The sequence below is a fragment of the Lithobates pipiens genome, unplaced genomic scaffold (assembly GCF_037356315.1).
Source record: "Lithobates pipiens isolate NorthernLeopardFrog02 unplaced genomic scaffold, aLitPip1_a1.2 Scaffold_13, whole genome shotgun sequence".
Lineage (NCBI taxonomy): Eukaryota > Metazoa > Chordata > Amphibia > Anura > Ranidae > Lithobates > Lithobates pipiens.
In genome coordinates, this window is record NW_027507718.1 from 344,618,533 (window position 1) to 344,642,749 (window position 24,217).

Below are 24,217 nucleotides of genomic sequence, written 5' to 3' on the forward strand. Positions count from 1 at the left end.
GTGACTTCTGTGCCCTGATTGGGCAAAGCTTTGGCCAATTAGGGCGCAGTAAAAGCTGGCTGTTAAGGAGCAGGGCTGGGAAGCTGGCCGCAGTGTCCTTAACAACAGATCAGTCATCAACTGTCAATGGGCTTCTCAGCTGACAGCGGAATAAAAAAAACAATTTGCCAGTAAAAAAAAAAAACATGGTGTGGGGTTCCCCCCAAAATCCATAACAGACTTATCCAAGCATGCAGCCTGGCAAGTCAGGAAGGAGGGGGGATGAGCAAGCACCCCCTTCCTTAAACATACCAAGCTACATGCACTCAACATAGGGGGTGGGTACTTTGGGGAGGGGCAAGCACCTTGTCCTCATGTTAAGGGGGCAAGGGCCACATCCCCACAACCCTGGCCAGTGGTTGTGAGGGCAGTAGTGGGCTTCTAGATTCCAATAAGCCCTCTGCCCATATACCCCCACAATCACAGGCCAAGTTTGTGGGAAAGCACCTCCCCATGTTGAGGGCATGTGACTTGGTAATGCTCAGGAGGGGGGCACTTGCTCGCCCCCCCCTTACCTGACCTGCCAAGGACCTCACATCTTTTTTTTTTTTGCTTATTTTGCTGTGGGCCTACCCTTAAAATCCATATCAGACCACAAGGGTCTTGTATAGACTGGGGGCAACCCCATGCAATTGAAACCAGGAGTCAATTTAAATGTAATTAGATTTTTTTTTGTTTAGAAATGTCATTTTTTCCTGCAGCATGTCCTATGCATGCTACAGATGCGCCACTTTACAGGCAGACGAAGGGGATGCCGCAAACACTATATTCAAAAGGAATTTTTCATTTTTATTGTTGCACTTTAACGGCTTCTGGACCAGCTGCTGCAGTTATACTGTGGCAGGTTGTAGCTGTACGGCGGCTCTTTAAGATGCCTCTTGCGGCGCGCACCCATGCAAAACATATCCCCGAAGCCGATGTCAGTGCCGGTGGCCACGATGCCTGCCAGGCAACCGCAATTGCTCGTGACAGAGTGAGAACTGGATCTGTGTGTGTAAATACACAAATCCTGGTCCTCTCAGAAGAGAGGAGAGAGATTGCGTGTTCATACTAAGTATGAAAACCAATCTCTCTCATCCCCTAGTCAGTCCCATCCCCCTACAGTTAGAACACACCTAGGGAACACAGTTAACCCCTTGACCAACCCCTAGTGTTAATCCCTTCCCTGCCAGTGTAATTTATACAGTAATCAGTGCATTTGTATAGCACCACTTTACAGGCAGACGAAGGGGATGCCGCAGACACTATATTCAAAAGGAATTTTTCATTTTTATTGTTGCACTTTAACGGCTTCTGGACCAGCTGCTGCAGTTATACTGTGGCAGGTTGTAGCTGTACGGCGGCTCTTTAAGATGCCTCTTGCGGCGCGCGCCCATGCAAAACATATCCCCCCGAAGCCGATGTCAGTGCCGGTGGCCACGATGCCTGCCAGGCAACCGCAATTGCTCGTGACAGAGTGAGAACTGGATCTGTGTGTGTAAATACACAAATCCTGGTCCTCTCAGAAGAGAGGAGAGAGATTGCGTGTTCATACTAAGTATGAAAACCAATCTCTCTCATCCCCTAGTCAGTCCCATCCCCCTACAGTTAGAACACACCTAGGGAACACAGTTAACCCCTTGACCAACCCCTAGTGTTAATCCCTTCCCTGCCAGTGTAGTTTATACAGTAATCAGTGCATTTGTATAGCACTGATCGCTGTATAAGTGTCACTGGTCTCAAAAATGTTTTAAAAGTGTCCGATTTGTGCGTGTCAGAAACCATGAACCAGACCGAGACAAAAGTACTATTAAATCACACTTGTTTATTAATATAAAGGTAAATAGAGTAAGCGTAGTCAGCCAGTCCAGAGTTCAATAACCAGATCGGGTAATCAGCCAGGCCAGAAGTCAGGGATCCAAGTGGAACAACAGCAAGCAGGATAAGGAGCCAGAAGTGATGTCAGCAAGCCAGTCTTTAAACAGAACCGCAGAAGATTCTTGTGATGTGACCAAGGTGAAGGCAGAGATGAAGTGAGCTGGACAGCTATAAGTAGGCAGGTCAGACAAGCAGGAACAGCTGGGAGACTGCGGAGAGAGATGAGAGCTGGCAATTAGCCGACAGCTGTGCAGCCAGCCCAGAGAAGGAAGGGTTAAGCCAGCCCTGACAGTCCGCTGCAATATCACAGTCCCGATAAAAATCGATGATCTTCGCCATTACTAGTAAAAAAAAAAATAATATCCCCTATTTTGTAGGTGCTATAACTTTTGTGCAAACATATCAATATACACTTATTGCAAAAAATTTTACCAAAAATATGTAGAAGAATACATATCGCCCTAAACTGAGGAAAAAATATGTTTTTTTTTTTTTTCATTTGGGATAGTTATTATAACAAAAAGTAAAAGATATTAGGGTTGATTTACTAAAGGGAAGTGAAATTGAAAGTGCACTTGTAAGTGCAGTTGCTGTAGCTCACTGTAGATCTGAGGGGAAGATCTGAAATGAGGGGAATCTTTGCTGATTTTATCATCCAATCATGTGCAAGCAAAAATGCTGTTTTTTAATTTCCTTGCATGTCCCCCTCAGATCTACAGCGACTGCACTTCCAAGTGCACTTGCATTGCACTTCCAAGTGCACTTGCAGTGCACTTGTAGCGCAAAGTGGATTTGCCTTTAGTAAATAAACCCCATTGTGTGTTCCTTTGGTTATATATTGCAAAATATATAAACCGCAGAGGTGATCAAATACCACCAAAAGAAAGCTCTATTTGTGTGAAAAAAAGGATGGCAATTTTGTTTGGGTACATCGTCACACGATCGCGCAATTGTCAGTTATGTCGAAGAGGATAAACGCTCTGGATGACCTAGCGCTTCAAGAACCAAAGAAAATGTAGAAAAAAATCTGATTGTTCGAAAAGACCTCCCACTCAGTGTTCAAATACTAGCTGAATTTGTGAACATTGACAAAAACACCACACTTTTGTGTGAGGATCTTAACATGACGAAAATTTGTGCAAAGATGGTCCCAAGGGTTCTCACACCAGAGTAAAAAGAACTTTCCCAAAAGTTAAATCAGTGTTTAAAGAGGGAGTCCACTTGAAAAAAAATTATTAAAAGCCAACAGTTACAAATACTACAGCTGCTACTTTTAATAAATGGACACTTACCTTTCCTGGAGTCCAGCGATGTCGGCAGCCGAGACCAATCAATCGCTCGGCCACCGCCATTCTGGGTGAGGGAATCAGGAAGTGAAATGTTCCGGCTTCACTTCCCGGTTCCCTATTGCACATGCGCGAGTCACGCAGCGCAATGAAAATGCTCTGCGATGTCTCTGGGACCCGTGTGTGTCCCAACAAACAGCGCGGCGGGACATGTAGAGGCATAGACTCCCGTGGGTGTCTATGCCCGGAAGTGGATGCAAATACCTGTCTTAGACAGGTATCTGCACCCCCCTCCCCCCTGAAAGGTGCCAACTGTGGCACTGGAGGGGGGGGAAGGTTTCGATGAGCGGAAGTTCCACTTTAGGGTGGACCTCCGCTTTAAAGGGACACATTTTGAGTCAGTTGATGCTGTAAAGAAGAAAACGGTGGATGTGTTGAAACAGCTGACAGAAATTGATTTTCTCCATGCCTTCGACCAGTGGAAAACGAGACTGCAGCAATCTATTAATGCAAATGGGGAATATTTTACTGCTTACACAAAGTCTCTACACAAAAAATTATAATCTCTTCTAGTTAGGAGTGATGTTGAAGTTTATTTTTTATTTTTTTAATTGTAATTACTTTTGAAGCTCGTGTGTGAAGAGACAGCAGATGTTCCCATAAGAGTTTCCTCTTCTAGCTGTATAGCCTACTGCTGAGAGTGCCTGAGGATTCAACCTGATGTCATGGGCCCATTATCAGATTCTAACAGGAGGTGATTGTAGAATATTGCGTAAGGCACCCCATGCCACTGGGTTTTCACATCACAGGTGCAAAGATAAATATTATTTTATAATCCTATTAGAGAAAATGAGTCATCTTAGCTAGGTAATATAACAAATAATGATTTTGGTCTTATATACAGTAGATGGATAGTTGGAAATCAAGAAAATAAGAATTTCACGTGAAGTTTGAATTGATGACTACTCATTATTAAATACTGTAGCTCCATCTTATGACGTCCAGTCGGGTTGTACTGTATGTGGAATTCTCACAGTACCAATGAAGAGATACTTACTAGGTGAAAAGGTTTATTTAGGATGACATAGTGGCTAGACAGTCTACTTCTTAAATTTGAAAGTGCAAAGGGAAGCACTGACAACTGCTGAGAGAGGTGATATCTGAGGTCAAACAACACCTGAAGAGGAATTATAGTTGATCTCATATGGAAATCATAAGTACGTGTAAGAGGCAGGATATCAATTATATGGGCTCAAGTGGCCAGAGTTCATTTGGCTGTCGCTTTGTGACTTTTAAATCTGAGCACTATTTGTAATTAGCTAGCGTCCCTTTGGTTACAGGCAGTGACACAAGCATAAGGCTCACTACTTGGCTGCATGCCTGTACAACAGACGCACAACAAAAGGGTTTCATTAGGATTGTAAAACAAACAAAGATCTCATTGGCTCCATTTAGGTCCTGCAGATGGGGATCAGGGCATCTGACATTTTACAAAAGACAGAATGTTTTCATGAGTAAAAATAACAGAAATTTTGAAGTGGTCCAATTAGTTCAGTTTTCTACTTTATAATGGCATCTTAAGTCTCTATTTGTTGCATAAGTGATCGGGTCGCTTTGGCCTGCTGAATGTAATCTTTTGATGTGTAATTTTAACTGCTGAGCCCTTTGAGTATCGTTGCTTAAAAAATAAAGGCCAAGCTAATTAAAAGTCAATATAATGTTTTAAAATGAAGAGCTGTTAAACTTAGTGATTATATCCAATGAACGTTTTAACCTACTTTCCTTCCAATGGTAAATAGGTAGTAGCAGTTCAAGCATACCCTCCTAAACTATGGGATTCATTTATGAAATCAGAAATTATTTTCACATAATCCAGGAAATAAGTGTTCACTTCAAACACTTAATCGTGTGAACCAGTTGGCATGTCCTAAAATCTATCTCTACTTTATGATCACCCTTTCCATTTGCTGGCTGTTACCTAATACTGTATTTCTGGTCTCTGCGGTGCACACCTATACCCTAATCAAGAATAATTAAATAGACTGCTGAACGTGCAGATTTATGACTGATCAACAGGTTAGTCGTTTTCTCATGCCATAGGATATAAAACATACATGCATATAGCGATTTTGCACAAGGCAGTGTTTGCGTAATAACTTTAATAGGGTCTTGTGCATATAAATGCAAATTAATGCAGGTCTGTATTTATCAATATGTATCATTAAATATTAAAGTGATTGTAAACCCTCCTCCACAACTTCGTCCCATGTAAATCAGCATAAAAAATCCTAATGAACACTGCTTGTAGATATCTCCTTACTTGCTTAGTATTGTTGTAATCCTTGTTGTTCTTTAGAATGAAGTCACTGAGCATGCCCAGATCTCCCCTGATTTACGGCACACTCTCTATGTGCTTATCTATCTGTTATCAGGACTTTCTACGGCACAACACTGAACTCTCAGGAGACTTCAGAATCATTCAGAGCTTCCTCCTACACACCATGTGACCATGTGACATGATATGCAGTGTAAACTTGTCCATTACTGCAGTCTTATCAGCTGAAGCTGATAAGACTGGCAAAGGGAAACATTAGACATAGGCACAAGTAAATACTATGAAATAAAACAAGTCAGCTATGAACAGGGAAGCAGGGTTTCCATAGAAACGTTGGATTGAGAAGGAGGCTTGGTTAACAGTACAGGAAGTGCTCAATGTAAGGGCGGAAATACACTCCACTGTGGACTCAGAAAACAATACTTAAGATGGTGCTGCCTAACCCCTGGAAACAAGTTTTTTAAAGTTTCTTTAAACAGTAAGTAATATGCGATTTGGGCTGGATTACAGTGGCTATAGTCTGATAATTACTTATTATAATGAACTAAATGAAAAGAAGCATCAGATTGGGAGAGTTTACTTCCTCTTTAAGACTGGGCCTCTTTTTCAGACTCAGTATTTACAAGTTAAAAGGAAAATTACTTAGAACCCCAAACATTATACTTTTTTTTCTAACACCTTAGATAATAAAATGGCAGTCGTTGCAATACTTTCTGTCACACCGTATTTGCGCAGCGGTCTTACAAGCGCTCTTTTTTTCAAAAGAATACACTTTTTTTAATTAAAAAATAAGACAACAGTAAAGTTAACCCAATTTTGTTATATTGTGAAAGATAATGTTGCGCCGAGTAAATTGATACCCAACATGTCACGCTTCAAAATTGCACCCACTTGTGGAATGGCGACAAACTTTTATCCTTAAAAATCTCCATAGATGACATTTGAAAAATTCTATCGATTGCATGTTTTGGGTTACAGATTTATTTTACCTTTTATTTTTTATTTAAAAAAAATAATTGTGTCACTTTTATTCCTATTACAAGGAATGTAAACATCCCTTGTAATACAAGAAAGCATGACAGGACTTCTTAAATATGAGATCTGGGGTCAAAAAGACCTCAGATCTCATATTTGGACTTGAATGCAAAAAATAAAAAATAAATGTAAACATCCCTTGTAATAAAAAAAAGCATGACAGGACTTCTTAAATATGAGATCTGGTCAAAAAGACCTCAGATTTCATATTTGGACTTGAATGCAAAAAAAAAAAAAGTTTGTCATTTTGAAAAAATTATAACAAAAAAACGTGCCTTTAAGAAATATGGGCGGAAGTGATGTTTTGGCATCGCTTCCGAATTGCTATGGTATGGAGATGGGCGGGGGCTATCTTCCCCTCACTCGCCTCCATACCTGACAGGAGAACAGACGCAATCTCCTCCGCCGCTGCCGTCAGCTCCGGTAAGCGGCGGAGGGCACCGGTATGCGGCTGGGGGGGGCCTCTCCCGCCAACCATAAAAGTGATCTCATGGCAAATCCGCCACAGAGACCACTTTTATCTTGTAGCCAGCCAAAAATGGGATAGCAGATAGCAGACACTCACCAGATAGCGGATGTCAATGAGCCTTGAACTATTGCTATGAAGCAAAATGGCCTCCTGCCCAGGTGTTGCAATCAGATGGTGAATTCCAGAGGGAACATCCACAGATGGAGGACATCAATGCACAATGATCAATTGCTATGAAGCATAGTGGCCCCCTGCCCTGGTGTAGCGATCAAAAAAACTGGGAGGGGCCTACATACTGATGTCATTGCCGTTGGGTCCTCGGCTATTCTTTTTTTTTAATTGCAACATCTGATTGCAACTACTGGGCAGCAACACCTATTTTGCGTCAAAGCAATAATTCAAGGCTCATTTAGCTGTCCAAATCCTTTACACTTTGGGTGAAGTGCATTTTGATGCTTGATATTATTTGATTTCTGGTGAGTGTTTTGGACTAAACATGCTTGCCATTGGAATTACTTTGAATACACAGAAGATTTTCCTTAATCACGTCATGGATTTATTTGTTTTAGAACTTTATGTGTACATCATTTATTAAGATTTTCTGTATGTTTGTCATAGCTGAGCTCTGCATACCATTTTCTGGTTTACTAATCCATCCCTGTTTACATGAAGCGCAAGCCTGTAACTGATTTGTACAGTGGCTGTGTGCACACACCTGTGACTCCTGGGCACTGAAATATAGTGCTTCCTGATGGGGTATAGTCCTTTGCGCCTGTGAGCATGAGCCCTGAATGTCAGTGGGAATTGTCTCCATACATTGGAAGTAATTGTAGGTGACAGATTAATCTGTCATTGCTCACTGCTCATGAAACCCTTGGCAACTTCCAGATCAATCCTAGGGTTTCATGGATTCCCAGTTGACAAAACCTGAGCTAGGGAAAATAATGAAGGTTGCTAAATATTACTTTCCTGGCTGTTCCTTGCTGTGGTTCTGTTTGAATCACTGATCTGGAACTGATCAAAGTTTATATGGACATGCTTTCTCTGGATCAGTAACTCAGAGACTACTAAAACCAATGGAACTGTAATTAGGGTTGCCCGGACCGGACAGTCACCTGGACAGTCCGGGTTTTCAATCACATATCCGGGTTTTCAGGTGCACTGAATGATTCAGACTGGGCTGTGGCTCCCCAAGTAACCAAGATAGTCACACACAAATCTGTTGCTATCCGGGAGCTGCAGGTAGCTGTCTGGGGGCAGGTTCTGCATCACTGAGGGGCAGGGTGATCACATTAGCAAAGGGCAATTTGACCACACAAAATATGCGTACCTCATTACTACTCTCTTTGGGGCACCCAATGGTGTCCTAGGCAGGGCCGATCCTAGGGTTACCGACGCCTAGGTGCAAAAATATTTCTGACAACTCCACATGGGCGTGATCATCTTACTAACTCCTCCCCATTACAAATGTTTCTATGTCAACAACTCAAACACAAAGATGCTCCCCTAAGGAGTCTTCGTTACCCTGGGATCCTCCCATGATCTCTTAATAATAATCATATTACAGGAAGACAGTACACTAATGGGATCTGGAGGGGGTCTCTCTAACAGACACAGAGAAGGCTTCTGTGAGAGAGTCTAGTAGAAAGAGCCCCCAGACATACTACAGACATAATACAGGAGAAGGTCAGAGACTGCAGACATAGCGCAGGGGAAGGTCAGAGACTGCAGACATGATACAAGAAATGGTCAGAGACTGCAGACATACTATGGGAGCTGGTCAGAGACTGCAGACATGATATTACAAGAGATGATCATGGACTGTAGACATAGTACAGGAGATGGTCAGAGACTGCAGACATAGTAGAGGAGACGGTCAGAGACTGCAGACATAGTACAGGAGATGGTCAGAGACTGCAGACATAGTACAGGAGACGGTCAGAGACTGCAGACATGATACAAGAAATGGTCAGAGACTGCAGACATGATACAAGAAATGGTCAGAGACTGTAGACATACTATGGGAGATGTTTAGAGACTGCAGACATGATGATACAAAGATGGTCAGAGATTGCAGACATAGTACAGGAGATGGTCAGAGACTGCAGACATGATACAAGAGATGGTCAGAGACTTCAAACATAACCCAGAACTTTTTTTCCTCATAGAAAATAGGTGCAGGTACAGGGTTCAGGAGTGTGTAACACACAAGGCTTAGGAGTATGCATTGCCCAGGCTGCAGGCACAGGAGTGAGTATCGCACAGAGCACAGGAGTGAGTATCGCACAGACAGCAGAGGGTTCAGGAATGCGTATTGTACGGGTGTTGGGCTGAGGTCTGATTGTTTTGCTGGGCTGAAGAGTGCATGAAGTAGAGGGTTCAAGTGTGTGTTTCAGACAGTGCTCCGGAGTGTGCCATGCACATAACACAGAGGTAACACACTGGCCAGTGTACAAAAAATATTGCCCCCTCCCCTTTCCCAGTACAGACTATCCCCTTAAATTACCCCAATAGAGACTTTTTCTACTCCTGGCTCTCTCACAAGTCTGCAGAAATGGTATAACATGCTGTATTTGACTTCTTACACCCCACTGTCTGTAAGGGGGAGTGTCAGATGGACAACCTGAGTGACTTGCTTATGTGTCAGCCTACTGCTCACCACTTACAGCCTTCTATATTAATGGTAAGGGTCAGGGGGAAGTCAGTGAGGAGCTCAGGTATGTTCACTCTCCCCCCCCCCCCCCCTTCATTCCCAGGCTGTTCTGAGCAGCCTGCAGTGTACACAGACATTCTGTCCTGCTGCTGCTAACTGATAAAGTAACAGGCTCACTCATCTGCCTCTCCCCCTGCACATACCTGCAATCACTGGGAACAGCAGAGGAAGCCTTCCTTTACACTTTACAGACTTCTTTAAAGATCTTCCAGGACTACATGTCCCGTGATGCACTGCTAGCATCTTCTGATTGGCCTTCCACTGTGGCCAATGGAGACGGAAGCAAATCAGGCATCAAGCTGAGCAGCTAACAGGATGAGAGCCACGCTCTGCTGACAGGTTAAGGGGGGGCAAGCGGGGGAGATACGCTGACATCCCGCAGCTCGCCTCCCCCTTGTCACAGCACAGCCACTTGTGTTCATTGGCGGACTGCACCGCGGCCGCCTTCCCCATAGCGACACTACTTCACAAAACAAGGAGAGGAGGAGAGAGCCAGGAGAGAAGCACTCTGACACTTCAGCGCCTCCCCTTCTGCAGCGCCTGGGTGCAGAGCACCCCGTGCACCCCGCCCAGGATTGTCCCTGGTCCTAGGCCACTAAAGTGTTTGAGTTTGGCTTTAAGAAAAGGTAGCAACCCTAACCTGTAATGTCTGCCTTTGTTTTGGTAAGTACTATGCAAACTTTTGGCACTATATAAATCCTGTATAATAATAATAATAATCATCATGGTGATCTGTCAACAAATGTCTTTAGGAGTGGTCAGCAGCTACTGCTTACAGAGTTGCTTCACTACAGGTTTCCTGTAGTATGAACATGTATGCAACATATGTATAGTTCTAATATGGCAATTGTATACTGTAAATATGTTAAAAATGTATGCTGTACAAGTCATTGTGTTTGTCAGAAAATGTAGAACAGTTTGTGACTGCACTAGATACATCTGCTTTTGGCAGTTTATTGTTTTCATGTTCTGTATGTTTGACACAGTTTGAACATCAATAATAATATTCTTTCCATGTACTGTACTACAGTTCACACCTGATGAAGTGTGAACAGAAGAAGTTTGGTTGCAAAGAAAAATAGGACTTCAGTGCAGAAAATATATCTAGTGCTATGGTTTACAACTCCCTTTTCTCTACGTTTTTATATTACAACCACATATTCACACTGATCTCTGCATGCCTTAAATCGTATATCATATCATACATTATAGATGTGCAAGGGTGTGTAGAGATGCCACTCGAGCTTAGCTAGAGGTAGAAAAATTCAGGCTTTGCCTTATTTTCTTTTATCTTTACTTTTTTAAATCTGCCAAGAATGGACAGAACATCGGTATCAAAGAGACATATTTTTTTTATTTTATATGAGGTGCATAGAGCTGTAAAATATAACATTCACCAGCTGACAGCATGCACCAAGGTCACGTAATGAGTTCTTCCCACTGAATGTGGAATACTGTGCACACTCAGTTCTTGCCTCAAGTACTTAAAGGAAATGTGTAGTATTTTTGTATATATAGTATTTATGGTTGAAGCCCTTCAACCGAGATGGATGTGAAATTACATAAACACGCCATAAGACTTACAACATGAAATGGACCTCAAGTGTGTCCTGGTCTGCTGGTCGGTATACCAAAAAAGGGGGCAAAAACATTTAGGTAGGGGTAAACGCCCTTTATTGGTTTGTGTTATTCACTAAGCAAATTTGGTAAATAGTTCATTTGCGGTTGAGCCTGGGGTCTTTGGCCTTGAGGACCATTGATATGTCCTACCCAGGCATACGATTTATTCTCTGCCAGATTGTGAACCGAAATGAGGAGGGAAGCAAAGCTGATGTCCAAAATGTCCTTCCTGATGCTGGCTGGGACCAAGTGGGCTGGGAAGATAGTAGAACTCTTCCCATATCGTACCTGCAGGAGGGGGTGTCAGGTCTAGGACTGGGACCGAGTCAGAAATGGCCATGACCGGGCATCCCTCCGAGACTGTCACTTTGGCTTGAACATCAGTGACTGACGAGCAGGCACGAATTGGTGCGTCACAGATGTGACTGGATTAGAATCAGAGTGAAAGGTATACGAAATGTAACAAATGAAATGACTTGCTATTACAGAGGCATGAATCAGTGTGACAACGAACCAGACTTGGCATGAAAAATTAGATGACAAAACTAACCAGGATGAACCGGTGAGTCACTGATGCGGCTAGATTTGGATCAGAGGGAAATGTGAACTAAAATAACTGAAGTGATAGACAGTGGTTTCTTAAGTGAAATGGGCCTACTACGTGGCCTGAAACAATGAGTTATGGGAATGTACGAATGAAATTGACATTACTACCGGTATGTGACCTTGCAAGGGAAATTACACTCTGAGGTTGGTTTACTGAAACTGGACAGTGCAAAACCTGGTGCAACTGTGCATGGTAGCCAATCAGCTTCTAACTTGCTTCTGACAGCTTGTTCAATTATGCTTTGATAAAAAAAAAACTCCCTCCACAAGTGCCAAATGAGAGGAATGGAATTACATAGAATATAAATGCTAAATTAATACAGTAAATCCATGTTTCCTCCAAATCAAGTTCCCACATTACAACAAGCAAATGGGAATGTCTTCCCTTCCTATAAATACAACACAAATAGATATTGACGGCTATACCAGCCCTAGTTTTTTTCTGGCCTCTGGGCTTCAATACAAACAGCAGAGAAGAGGACGCATGCATGTAGAAGAAACAGGTAGATCCTGGCAAACTATCTCACTAGAACAATGTCTATGTTGTAAAGTTACTTCAGCTTATTGATTCTCATCCACAATTGCTTTGGGTTGCAGCTGACAAAATAATTAGGCAAAGACTAAAACTAAGAGCCAAAACTTGCAAAACTGCCAAAAATTATAACTAGCGGTGCTCTGTTTACAATATAACTATGTATTTTTCTTTAGTACAGCTTAAGTTTAAGCCTACCCCCGCCAATATTTTTAATTATTTAGTTTTGGGTAGAGTAGAGGAAGAGTAAAATATCTGTCAGGTGTCCCAAATGGGAAGATTTTCCCTCCAATAACCAATAACACATTATCAAAAGGTCTAACTCCTTATTGGCTCAGCTAAAAATGTGTTTATGTTTTTTTTTCGTGTCTCCTCTGAAGTGATTTCCCATCACTTCCTGTCTTGACAGGAAGTGACAGGAATTCTTTCCAGCTGCAACACAGATAATTGAAAAAGAAAACCCTAACAGAGGCTATAATAATCACTTTCTCTACCTTAAATAAAGTAATTCTTTGGCTGGGCTTTCAAATTTAATTCATTTTTCTCAGGAGGAAAATTTTTAAATCAGTTAAGAGTCCAGTGTTAAGAACGTGTCAAGATAGCTGGAACTCATCAAATAGTTGTCATGTTTTAAAACATATTTACTTTCTGTGTTTACAATGATAAATGGTGAATGGGTAACGGCTTACAATTTTTCTTTCGGTTGTATATAGTTGGGAGCTCTTCATTCTGCTTTGTGTCTGAACATTTAAGATAATTATTAAAATGTATTAACCCAGAATGAATATTATATTACACTGTTACACCATAACATCAATTTAGACACTGACAGACTTGTCAAGAAACAAGTTAGTTCATAGAATTAGTAAACTTGCTACAAGTCCAAACTCTATTTTCATGGGAACATTTTTTTTCCTTTTTTTCCTTTTTTTTTTAAGATGAACTGCCTCTTTTGTTGTTTTAGCAACAAGCATCACGCTTTGTTACTAAATCCTTCCTTGAGGTTGTTGATTCAATTCTCATATAACTATAAGGGAAGATTTATGAGAGGCAGAGTATGTGGTTGGGGACAGAAACCTGAGAATGTGAGCTGGAACAGAAAATATGGTAAAAAGATCAGTATAGTTTAGAGAATTGTCAACCACTCAAATACTATTATCACACACAGAGCTCAGTGAAGACTCTTTCATTCATGAGATGTCCACTTTTTTTCCTTTTTTAACCACAGATCCTCGTTGGCAATACCATTACATTCTTTGAAAAGTGAAAAGCATTTGGATAAAAATGGTAAGAATTAATTATGTAATGGAAATTTTATTGTGTCTGCATTTTTCTGTGGGCAATACCTTTAGCAGTGGAATTGGCAGTGTTTAATTATAGTCATGGTTTGAATTGTTTCATGGCATTAGTTAATTAGTTATTACAGTACAATATCTGAACATGCATAAGTTACAGAGAAGCAATGGGCCCTATTTAAGATAGTAAGAATAGAGGACAAATTTGAAAAATTAAAGTTTAAATTGAAAAGTATTTTTTTTTTCATTTAGGCCACATTCACAAACCCAATTAAGGACCTTTACTACCATTAATCAGCATACAGAAGTGGGGGAGATCACAGGTGTTTGTGACCAGCTGTGGCAAGGAAGCCTATACAAATCAATGACAGGATAAGTGCCATAGCTGTTCTCATGTAAACAGATATCCAAATGTTACATGTGATTAGGGATGGATGAGTAGTACATGGACTCAAGCTATGTCCAGGGCCACTCATCCATCCTTAATTGCATGCAACACCTCAAATGTTTCAGTACTCCTCATTCTGAGCGCTGTCCTCATATAAAGCTGGTCAAAGAGAGTGAAAATGTATTTCCTGCAGCCACGAGTTGCAGGAAAGACATTTTCCTGATGTCCCCATCAGCACAGATAGCGCTGACAGGGGAATCCCTCCTGCTGAGACACTGTTTTCTCCGGGCGGGGGAAGCCATCCCTGCTAGAAGAAGACAGTAACTATTGCTAGTGGCTATAGCAGCCGCTTGCAATAATCAGCAGGGAATACAGCAGGCTGGTTGTACCCAAGTTGAATGATCATTCAACTTGGTAAATTCAGCCTGCCCAATAGTGATTCGAACCATGTATGTTCAGCCTAAGCAAAAGATTAATCTTAGAAAGTCCATTGCCCTTTTCCAACTTGGGGCTTACACAGGGCATCCTCTTTTCATCCCAATGACCAATTTAAGTGGTAGGGAAGCTATGAAAGCTGAGTCTGTGAAGCCTGAAAGGACAGTAGTTAGGTGACCTGGCAGCTTTGCCATGTAAAACACATATTCACATTAATTCAAAGACCCAGAAAAGGTATGCACACACAATATGGCCAAAAGTTATTATAGAGTCACACCCTCTGCTCCTTTTGGGCCTTCATTCTTTTGGAAAGCCTTTCAGAATTTCTCAAAGATCCCTAAACCATACATTTTCTGAAATCAAAGGGTGTGTAGAATAAAAATATGGTGCTACTGGTTTTGTATCCAGCCAGATTATTGTGCAACATTTCTTATTTTTTAATTTAATTTAATTTATTGGTTTGAATAAAATGATGTAGGCATACACTTTATGCCAGCACAGCGCATTACAATGCATGGCCAGAGGCTCTAATAGGCTTAAAAAAAGGGTGGGCTCTGGGTGCAGAGGACTTCACCTGAAGCCCACCCAGTTGAGTGAGATAGCAATGAATATTTGCATTTTTCATGCTAAATTTCCTCATCGCCAATCAGGAAGTGGGTTGTGAGACCTGTTTCCCGATTGGCCAAAACGTCAGACGATCTTATTGGATGCCTAGCGCTTAGGAGGAGGAGAGTGGAGACGCACAGCGGAAGCCTCTGGAGGAGCAGAAGCCACTGGAGGAAGGGACACCGGAGGCGCTGCTTGCGCCTGGCCAACCGCTACCTAGATGGGGCCCACCTGCCATGCTGGAGGAGACACCAGAGCTGCTGTCTGCACCTCGCCACCTAGATGGGGCCCATCTGCCATGCTGGAGGGGACCCTGAAGCAGCTGCCTGCACCCGCCACCTAGATGGGGTAAGGACCGACCAGAAGACAGCGGGGGGTGTTATTATTCTGGACAGCTGCACTTCCAAAAATCCTTTTGTGGTAAGGACTAAGCACTAACATTTGCATGAAACGCGTCTATATTTTTGTCCCCTGCGCCATCTGTCAGCCACTGTCATATGAAGCTTCAATAAAAGGATTTTTGGAAGTGCAGCTGTCTGAAATCATCTCCTTATGTTTACACAGCATGCGAGCTGGGCTATCACCTGACTAGTGTGCGTGGGGCTTAACCAGAGACTCACTCACCTGGAGCAGTGAAGTTAAAGGTTTACATTAATTCTAAGATTAATTCTTAAATAAAATCCCAGCTTTTTACTTTGTTTGATGAATAACATACAAATAACGTGAAAAACACGTTAAGCTTAGACAAGTAACTAAATCATGGGGCCTCTAAAATTTACAAACCAAAAAAAAATCACTCACATTTGCAAAACATCTGGGCCAAAATGCCAGACTGATTGAACTACTATTTTAAAACCTCCTAAGGAAAAAAGAACACAGTAAAAATATTAATTAACCCACCACAAATCAGGACCACACCAAATCAACCCATGAATTCAAGATGTAAGTACTAACAAATTCTTAAAGAATTGCTGTTCTATCCCATCTGAAAAATTACATGAATTTAAATAAAACATTTTTTTTAAAACTGCAATTGCAACATTATTGTTGTTTATGAAATACAGTATATTCTGTTATTTTACTCTAAACAAATGTTCAGAAAAAAAAGTAATTTTATAGAAGAATGACCATATATAATATTTATATTTAAGGACTTATTGTGTGGTTAAACTAAACTCTGGGCTTTCATGCTCCCAACTATGTTGGGCAATCAGCATCTGCCTTGAGAAATTCTATGGTGATTGGACTAGGAGGACAAAGGTACATTCCTTGTTATCCATTAACACTACAGAAAAAGTTTGGTTGGAAGAGATTGATAATTATACCATGACCTGGGCGAATGAAAACCTTGACAGACATAAATGTTTTTAGAGAATATAAATGACTCATTACAGTCATCTATGTTTTCCAAAACAGCATATAAATGTGGTTATGATCTGCAGAGGCAGTGCCACATTGTACTTTTAGCTCATGTATATTGTTTCTCTGGAACTCCAGCTCAAAGTAGTCTTCATGACACTGACATGCTTGCTTCGTTTCAGAATTTACTAATATCTATAATCAAACGTTATGGTTATTGATCATTCTTTAAAAAAATTTAATAAAAAAATTGCACAAGAAGACATTACTTTTTAGTCACCTCTATAGTCTCTGTGCTTTCCATCAACACTAAGGGAGCAACAGGGTAAGTACTATGGAAATATACTTCAAGTAATGCTCAATGAGGATGACAACAGCATTATTAGCCCAGGAAGATGATCAGGTTGAAGTATGACAACCAGACTAGTGGCTGGGTGCAAAGGAGATGATGACAGTTTAAAGAATAGGCAGATCAGTGGTAGGCACCAGTTTCACTGTCTGAAAAGAGGCCAGCTGTGGGCTGGAGAGGGAGTTACTCATTGCAAGACAGACATAGATAGATAGACATATCTTTCACATGTGGTGGGAATGCCCATCCATTGCCCCATTTTGGACGTGTGTCTCCAACTTCAATCAAGATGTAACTAAAGTGCCTTTCATGCTACCCCCTCAGATGGCTCACCTGGCATCCAAAATGTCACCCTATTATTACACATATACCTATTGCTGCTCGCCTCTCCATTGACAGGTTCTGGAAACGAATGCACCTACTCTATACTGTACTATTGATATCTTAAATGACCATCTATCTATGGAACTCCTATTTGCCAAATCACAGATGAAAACTGATAAATTCTGTGATCACTGGCAATACTAGCTATCTGACCCCAGAGCTGCAGCATGCTCTTAATCCCTTGATTTGCCACCATCTTTAGTTTGATGATTATCCACATAGAGTGTCATCTATACCCATACTCGCCTATCCTTAATAGAGCACCGTTCATTGTTCGATGCAGTGTATAAAATAATATTGCTAAAATGTTTACTTGCTTTTCCAGTCCCTTCCCTTATCACCTTCCTGGTTTCTTTCTTTCCCCTCACCTATCCTGATCCCTGTTATCCCCCTTATTTAAAAAAATAATACCCTGAACACTTGACCCTCTCTATTTTAGGTCAAACCTGATATTGTATATTCTCCTTGTATTGTTTGCAACACAAATGTTGTTATTACTTACTCACCTACTGTATGTGTGGATTGGGCCTCCCCACTCCAGTTTTCTTTTCTTGTACCGTAACTGATTATCTCAATAAAGAACATATGAAAAAAGAAACACAGACATAGAAGAGACAATGCAAATCAGGAACTTATATTTTGTATTGTTTGCTGATTATTGCAGACTATAAAGAGTAAGTTGATCAGTGCATAGTCCCAGCTGTCCATATTAAACTATACTAAGCTTTGATGGAAATCGATTAGATAGATTTCCTAACAGCTGTTGAGGAGGTTTGTTTGTTCCAGTTAGTTTACATGTGAAAAAATTGATAGAACTAATTACAGAAATGTGCATACAAATGTCATGCTCATCAATGTTTCGGCTGATAATAAGCCTGTGTTTTCTAATATTATTGTAAATTGTACAATTATTGTTCCTTTCTGTCTGGGAACAGTCAGATCACCAGAGATGATGAGCAGTGGGCTGTGATAGTGATGTTCACTTGTGACCTAAAACACAAAATGGAAGGCATTTTTACTTGCATCCTCTGCCAGGCTCTGACAGATGATGTCATCTAATGCAGAACCTGGCAGAGGAAGAGATTAAATGGAAATCCCTCTTCTGCTGACTTTTTGCTAGCAGTCACCTACTTCATCCACTATTGTCACTAGCAGTCAACCTAGTTCAAGTTTCCACCACCACTGCACAGGTAAATGGTGACATACCTCCCAAATGTCCTGGATTCACTGGAACCATCCCGGGATTTGATGTAACTCCCAGGGTCACGGCGAATCAAGGTTGAGTCCCGGAGTGGAGCCCAGTGCAAGAAATTCCATGTCACAACATTCCACAACAGTATAATATAATTTTGGGAATTTTAAGCGGTCCCTCGGTTCAAGGCAAGCGATTGTGCCTAGACTGTAAGGTGCAATTCTAAAGAATGTTGGCATCAGTTTTCCACAAGCAGGAAGAATTAGTTCATTAGTCTCTCTACATAAGCATTCTTTTAGATTGTAAGATTTAGGCTTCATAGCGAGGTACAGTGGGGTCGCCTAAAGGCAAATATACTGTGCACTTTTGCAAGTGCAGTTGATCCAGAGCTTAGTAAATGAGAAGGAGAACTGCTGACTTCCATCATCCTATCATTTGCAAGCAAAAATGTTGTTTGTATATGTTACTTGCATGTGATTGGGTATTCATTATAAAGTGAAGCTGTACCTCACTTACTTTGCTCTGAGCTATTTACTGAGCTTAATGAGCTCAGTAAAGTACCAGGGTTTACATGATGTTTGTCATTTAGAGCAGTAGTTCCCAACCTCATTCGTCAAGTACCCTCAACAGGTCATGTTTTGGGAATTTCCCCTATATTAAATAGCTTTCATAAATACCAAGCCAATTAATTGAAAGCATCTGTGCTAGGTGAAATCCTGAAAATATCACTTGTTGAGGGTACTTGAAGGGTGAGGTTAAAAACACTGATTTAGGGAAAGCATTTCAGTTCAGGAAGTTGATTCCAATACTGGATTATCTGTAAACTAAGATGATGTTGGCCTATTGAGAAAAAAAAGGTAGATGAAGGCATTATCAAGAAAAGCATTGTGTGACCTTTTGTACACGACTGGACTTTCCGGCAGACTAGGTCCAACGGTCTTCCCAACGGACTTTCAGCGGAGTTCCGACGGACCTTCTGAATGAACGGACTTGCCCACACACGAACGGACTAAGTTCGTTCGTAAGTCCATTCGTTTTGACCGTGATGACGTAAGACAGGACTAAAAAGGAAGTTCAATAGCCAGTAGCTAATAGCTTCCCTTGCGTCGTATTTGGTCCATCGGACCGGCATACAGACGAACAGTTTTCCAGATAGGAATTGAGTAATTGAGAATTGACAGATTTGAAACATATTCTATTTCTAGGTCCGTCTGATTTGTTTTACCGAAAAACGATCAGATTAGCCCACACACGATTAGATTTGTCGGACCTAGTCCGGTCGTGTGTACGCGGCATCAGTGTTACATTTTCACATAGCATGTAGTATGCAAGGATATACCATGAAAAAGTATAACTGATGGTAGGTACCCTTTAAACACTGAGAAACTGGTAATCCAAAGGTGGTATTTCAATGTCTAACATTTTCATCATGTCCTCACTCCTGATGATGGTGATGCCATGCAGTTGGGCATCATATTACTGCTTTAGAACTACCAAATAAGTACATTTAAAATCAGGAATATCAAAAAGCAGCATACTGAACTAAACCAGATGGGAATCATTACCGACTGCCACTCCAAGGTGACATACAGAATATAAATTTGAAGATAAAAGAATAAGAGGTAGAACAGTATTCTTTATTTTTAAATTATAAGAAAGAAATGTATTATACTCAAACAGTGATTATGTTAGCCAACTTATAAACTGCTCAAAACATATCTACCGCTAGTTAGTGGAAATCTACTGTATCTAACTGCTAGTTTGTCAAATTAATGAAAGTTAATGGTGCATGTATGTTAGCCATCTTCCTGACAAATTATATACACCACAAAATATCAAAGTCGTAATTTAGAAACATTTGCAAGGCAACATTTTTAGCAGAACCCTTGCAAAAGGCTTCTTCATATGATGGAAGTTTCATTAGTCAATGAAATTGAGTTTTTTATTGGCATTCTTACTGAACAATGGATGGATTGTAACATCATAATGGATGCCAAAAGAGCTACATTCCCTTTTGTTTTATTAACAGTTTTCTTTTAATCATGCCCTGTATGTCCACAATCTCTTATTCAATTTTATTTGATCACCTCTATGGCCTTGGAGGACCAGAGCTATGATGTCACTTTCCGATCCAGGGTAGAAGTAAATTATTTTATTTTTTTATTTTTTATTTTTTATTAAAGCAAAATATTTAAAAAAAAATATTTTTTGATCTTTTGTTTTTAAAGGTAAAGAGGATTTTTGGGTTATTTTTGACCCCAGATCTCTCCATAAAGAGGACCTGTCATCATTATTTCTATTACAAGGGATGCTTACATTCCTTGTGATAGTAATAAAAGTGATAAAAAAAATTTAAGCGCCCCACCCCTCCTTGCTCGTACGCGAAAGCAAAAGCATACATAAGTCACGCAAAGATATGTAAACGTTGTTCACACCACACATGTGAGGCATTGCCGTGAACATTAGAGAGCAATAATTCTAGGACTAGACCTCCTCTGTATCTTTAAACTGATAACCTGAACGGGCGTTTAAAATATTGCCTATGGAGATTTTAAAGTACCGTAGTTTGTCGCCATTCCACAAGGGTGAATTTTAAAGCATGACATGCTAGGTACAGTGCCTTGCGAAAGTATTCGGCCCCCTTGAACTTTTCAACCTTTTGCCACATTTCAGGCTTCAAACATAAAGATATAAAATTTTAATTTTTTGTGAAGAATCACCAACAAGTGGGACACAATTGTGAAGTGGAACGAAATCTATTGTATAATTTAAACTTTTTTAGCAAATAAAAACCTGAAAAGTGGTGCGTGCAAAATTATTCGGCCCCTTTACTTTCAGTGCAGCAAACTCATTCCAGAAGTTCAGCGAGGATCTCTGAATGATCCAATGTTGTCCTAAATGACTGATGGTGATAAATAGAATCCACCTGTGTGTAATCAAGACTCTGTATAAATGCACCTGCTCTGTGATAGTCTCAGGGTTCTGTTGAAAGTGCAGAGAGCATCATGAAGACCAAGGATTACACCAGGCAGGTCCGTAATACTGTTGTAATACTGTTGTGGAGAAGTTTAAAGCCGGATTTGGATACAAAAAGAGTTCTCAAGCTTTAAACATCCCAAGGAGCACTGTGGAAGGAGTATCAGACCACTGCAAATCTACCAAGACCTGGCCATCCCTCTAAACTTTCAGCTCAGACAAGGAGAAGACTGATCAGAGATGCAGCCAAGAGGCCCATGATCACTCTGGATGAACTGCAGAGAACTACAGCTGAGGTGGGAGAGTCTGTCCATAGGACAACAATCAGTCGTACACTGCACAAATCTGGCCTTCATGGAAGAGTGGCAAGAAGAAAGCCATTTCTCAAAGATATCCATAAAAAGTCTCGCCTAAGTTTGCCACAAGCCACCTGGGAGACACACCAAACATGTGGAAGAAGGTGCTCTGGTCAGATGAAACCAAAATCGAACTTTTTGCCCACAATGCAAAACGATATGTTTGGCGTAAAAGCAACACAGCTCATCACCCTCAACACACCATCCCCACTGTCAAACATGGTGGTGGCAGCATTATGGTTTGAGCCTGCTTTTCTTCAGCAGGGACAGGGAAGATGGTTAAAATTAAGGGGAAGATGGATGCAGCCAAATACAGGACCATTCTGGATGAAAACCTGTTGGAGTCTGCAAAAGACCTGAAACCGGGACGGAGATTTATCTTCCAACAAGACAATGATCACAAACATACAGCAAAATCTACAAAGGAATGGTTCACAAATGAACGTATCCAGGTGTTAGAATGGCCAAGTCAAAGTCCAGACCTGAATCCAATCGAGAATCTGTGGAAAGAGCTGAAAACTGCTGTTCATAAATGCTCTCCATCCAACCTCACTGAGCTTGAGCTGTTTTGCAAGGAAGAATGGGCAAGAATTTCAGTCTCTCGATGTGCAAAACTGATAGAGACATACCCCAAGCGACTTGCAGCTGCAATCGCAGCAAAAGGTGGCTCTACAAAGTATTAACGCAAGGGGGCCGAATAATTTTGCACGCCCCACTTTTCATTTTTTTATTAGTTAAAAAAGTTTCAAAAATCCAATAGATTTCGTTCCACTTCACAATTTTGTCCCACTTGTTGGTGATTCTTCACAAAAAATAACAATTTTATATCTTTATGTTTGAAGCCTGAAATGTGGCAAAAGGTTGAAAAGTTCAAGGGGGCCGAATACTTTCGCAAGGCACTGTATCTATATACTTAGCATAACATCATCTTTCAGATTTTATAACAAATTGGGGTAGAAATCATGTTTTTTTTTTTTTTTTTATTTGTTCAAATATATTTTTTCCAAAAACATTGCATTTGAAAAACCACTGGGCAAATACCGTGTGACATAAAAAATTGAAACACCATTTTATTCCCTAGGGTCTCTGCTAAAAAAAATGTGTAATGTTTGGGGGTTCTAAGTAATTTACTAGAAAAAATACTGATGCTGATGTTTGATACTAATACGTGTTATTTTTTCTAACTTTAACTATGGTTAAAGTTAGAAAAACATCACGTACCTCCCAGTTCATGATGGAGTAATGGAAGAAGTGATTACCAGTTTATATCCTCACCTTCCTGTACATTTCCCCCTAATTATTTTATTGTAATCGTTCCCATCTTTGTGTAATCTCATTATACTGTCCATGAGACCTCTCTTCCACTCAGACTCCAAAACCGAATATTTTTGCTATGATCTGTATCAATAATTGTATAGCAGAAAATACTTCTAACATGCACAGGAGAGTGAACAAAAGGTTCCCAGAGGCATCTAACCTTGGGATTTATGAAGTTCCGTTTTGCTGTACCGTGCTGAACAATTTTCAGCATGGAACAATAAAGACATTTGTTTTGTCACTGAAATATCATCATCTATTACTGTCAAAACCTGGGATACCAATATGTCATTAAATGTTCACAGTCTGTAAAAGTCATCCTTTATTCCTATTTGACTGTGAAATGTATTAACCATGTACCTATTCCCACTCACCCAGTGCATCAATTTTATGAATCCCATTAAAAGTATCATCTGAATTAAGCATTTCCATGAGAAGAAAACTGTCCTCAGAAAACCAAGAATATGACACCTGGAGCAATGAAGCCATCTAAATCAGGAAAAAAATGTATTTTGTTCTAAAGTGCAATAAGGGAGACCAGCTATGGCGTGAGATGGTCGAGCACAAACTGTGTGAAAGGCTTTTAAACTAGTGAACACGGTGAGGCTTTGAAGAACACTGTCATAAATTTCAGTTCCAAGTATTTAAAATAATGTTCAGGAGATGACAAACAATGGCTAACGGAGAGGCTTCATTTTCCAAAGTGTCGCTAAATGTAAAGCATTATAGGAAGAACAAAGGCACTGCAGAGCATTCAGCCACTTGCTCTAGAGAAACTAGCCATCGTGTTCTGCAGACTGGAGACCTGTAATTCTAACTCTACTCGGTACTTAGTGAGAGAGACAGAATTTTAAATTACCTTACATTTGACAAAATGATTCTATACAATAGGAGAGCAATTAGTATACACGTGATTTTATTTTTATTTTGATGTTGTGCATACCTGTTGGCATTGAGTTTTATATTCAGTTTACAGATTTAGCTATAAGGGAAACTAATATTTCATACATTGAATATTGACAAATACAACTTTTTAAAACTTTTATTTTTTTTTATTTTTTCATAGAG

General features: G+C 40.5%; 1 protein-coding gene across 1 annotated transcript in view; it reads right to left on the bottom strand.

Annotated features, from left to right (window-relative positions):
• Window positions 1-24,217, bottom strand: part of DCHS2 (dachsous cadherin-related 2) — a 408,274-nt gene that overhangs the window by 215,409 nt on the left and 168,648 nt on the right. The gene's annotated exons all lie outside the window — the stretch shown is intronic.